The 2917-nt window shown below is 53.1% G+C and overlaps 1 long non-coding RNA gene across 1 annotated transcript; it reads right to left on the bottom strand.

The window, feature by feature from the left end:
* Positions 1 to 1435: 1435 nt before the first annotated feature.
* LOC135259615 (uncharacterized) lies at positions 1436 to 2174 on the bottom strand. Its single transcript, XR_010331341.1, has 2 exons — positions 1741 to 2174; positions 1436 to 1576 (listed from the first exon to the last, which is right to left on the bottom strand). It is a non-coding gene; the product is annotated as an uncharacterized LOC135259615 (long non-coding RNA).
* Positions 2175 to 2917: the final 743 nt, after the last annotated feature.

Here is a 2917-nt window from a genome sequence, read left to right as displayed (position 1 = left end):
CTGTCTGCCTGTCTGTCTGTGTGCCAGTCCGCGTGTGTTTTGTCTTGTTTGCCTGTGTGTCAGTCCCTATGTCAGTTGTTGGGTTCCCCCCTCGCCTTCCCTGTCTGCCTGTCCCTTTGTGTGTCCATCGGTGTCGCCGTGTGCCTCCCCGCCTGCTTGTCCCTGTGTCTGTCTTTTTAGGTCTCCCTATTGTGCCAGTATCTGGCAGTCTGTTTCCCCCTCAGTCTTGTCCAACCCAGTCCAGTGTTGTCGTGCCCCGTCTCGTTGCTGTCCTGTGTCCACCTCGCCCCAGTCCAGTCCTGTATGTCTGCCTTGCCCCTGTCCAAGTCCCCCCTGGTTTCCTGAGTTCCCCCTGGTTTCCTGAGTCCCCCTGTCGCCCGAGTACGGGCCCTGATTTTCCCCCGAGTTGCCCGATGTGCGGGTCCTGAGTTTCCCCCGAGTCGCCCGATGGCGGGCCCTGAGTTTCCCCCGAGTCGCCCGATGTGCGGGCCCTGAGTTTCCCCCGTGTCGCCCGAGTGCGGGCCAGCCCTGAATTTCCCCGTGTCGCCCGATGTGCGGGCCCTGAGTCTCCCCCGTGTCGCCCGATGTGCGGGCCCTGAGTCTCCCCCGTGTCGCCCGATGTGCGGGCCCTGAGTCTCCCCCGTGTCGCCCGATGTGCGGGCCCTGAGTTTCCCCCGTGTCGCCCGAGTGCGGGCCCTGAATTTCCCCGTGTCGCCCGATGTGCGGACCCTGAATTTCCCCGTGTCGCCCGGGTTCTGCCCAGCCCTGAGTCTCCCCGTGTTGCCCGGGTCCTGCCCAGTCCCGAGTCCTGCTCCCCCGTCTGAGTCCAGTCCCGAGTCCTGCGTCCCGTTCTAGTCCTGAGTCCCGTCCTGTTCCTGTCCAGTCCTGTTTCTGCCCTGAGTCCTGTGTCCAGTCCTGTTCCTGTCCAGTCCTGTTCCTGTCCAGTCCTGTTTCCAGCCCCGAGTCCCTCTCCAGCCCCGAGTCCCTCTCCAGCCCCGAGATCCCTTCCTGTCCACTCCAGCCCCGAGTCTTGTCTTGTTCCGTTCCTGTCCAGTCCAGCCCCGAGTCTTGTCTTGTTCCGTTCCTGTCCAGTCCAGCCCCGAGTCTTGTCTTGTTCCGTTCCTGTCCTGTTCCTGCCCCAGTTCTGTGTCCAGTCCCTGTTCCTGTCTGAGTCCTGTTCCCTCGTCAGAGTCCGGTCCAGAGTCTTGTTCCTCTGTTCTGTCCCTGTTCTTGTCTTGTCCAGTCCTGAATCCGGTCTCCAGCCCCACCCTCTGTTGACTCCCTCCCCGGGTCGGCCTCCTGGGACGTCAGGAGCCGTCCCTTGGGGGGGGGGGTACTGTCATGGTCCTGTGTTCCTGTCTGTGTTTCCCTTGTTGGGCCGCCAGATGGCGGCACTTCTGTTTTGTGTCCTGCTCCCCTCCTGTTAATTGTATGATTGTTTCAATTGTCTCGTTATCCCATCATGGTTCCCACCTGTGTCTTGTTATCCCCTCCTTCTGGTTTGATTGTTTTTTGAGTTCACCTGTGTCTTGTTACCCCTTGTCTATTTAAGTTCTCTGTTCCCTTGACTCGGGTGCTGGTTCCTTGCGTGTGTTCTGCCTTGTGTTTGTTACCTGACATACATGTACCTGCCTGCTTGTGTTTGTTTCCAATCTCTGTTGCAAACTTTATTTACCTGCCTGCGTTTGTTCTCACTTGTGTTTGTCCCCGAGTTGTGTTTGTCTCCTGATTTTCATGTACCTGCCTTCTTGTGTTTGTTACCTGACTTACATGTACCTGCCTGCTTGTGTTTGTTCCCGACTTGCGTTTGTTCTGTCTTGTGTTTGTTCCCGACTTATGTTTCATCGTATGTTTCAGACCCTTTGTACCTGCCTGTGTTTTTTACCTGTTTGTGTTTTGTTTCTGACTTGTATTTGTTTGACCTACCTGTTTGTTTGAATTACCCTTGTGCTCTGCCTGCCTGCGTTCTGCCCTGACCGTGTTCTGCCCTGCCTGTATTTGTGAGTCCCTCTTGTTTTCTGCTTTGTTAGTTATTTTTTGAGTTTGTGGTTTTGCCCATTGTGGCCTTGTTTGTTCCCTGTTTGTTTACCTGTTAGTAAAGTCTTTGTTAATTTTCCCCTTTTTGAGTTTCGTGGTTTTTTCCCACTCTGCGCCTGGGTCCCAGCACCCGTACCGCTACATTGTTGGTCTGAGTTTCTAAATGTCTGACTCTAAACACTACAGAATCCATAGTGTTCCATCCTCTCTTTCTCTCTCTGCTGCATGCTGGGAGTGGGTGTGGTGAGTGGATGTGTGAGTGAGAGTGGCTGGAGCACGATTGTCGGTGAATTTTCAAAACTTTTCTTTTTTCGCACCGGTGAGGGTTTTTCAGGACTTGTACTGGTTATTTTTTTTTTCTTCCTGTTACACTGTTACAATAAGCACTATTTATTAGTAGGCAGGCAACGTTTTTTTAAAGAGGGCGACCAGCTTTGCTGGTCGGTATGACACCGTCCCTAGGTGGTGAGCGGCTCACTCGGAGAAATGGCATTAAAGCCGCTCCGAGTGTGCCGTGCTCGGTAGAAGAGTGCATATTAGCGATAGCGAAGGTGGTTGGACACGAGTGTATTAAATTCGCGTCAAGAATGAATAAAGGAATCGTGGTGTTTCTTGACAGCATTGACAAAGTTAATGCCGTAGTTGAACAAGGAATTGTTGTTAAGGAAACTTTTACCGTGGTTCTTCCTCTCGTCAACCCGGCGAGAAGGATTACTTTGTCAAATATGCCGCCTATGGTTACCAATGAAATGCTAACGCAAGCGTTGTCACGTCACGGTAAAATAGTTACCCCGATTAAGAAACTTTCCGGTGGTTTTCAGTCCCCGCTTTTAAAGCACGTTATGTCTTTCAGAAGTCAAGTGCACATGATTTTAAACGA

This window comes from Anguilla rostrata, chromosome 7 (genome assembly GCF_018555375.3).
Source record: "Anguilla rostrata isolate EN2019 chromosome 7, ASM1855537v3, whole genome shotgun sequence".
NCBI lineage: Eukaryota > Metazoa > Chordata > Actinopteri > Anguilliformes > Anguillidae > Anguilla > Anguilla rostrata.
The sequence above is the reverse complement of the archived record's forward strand: the minus strand, read 5'-3'. Positions and strand labels throughout refer to the sequence as shown.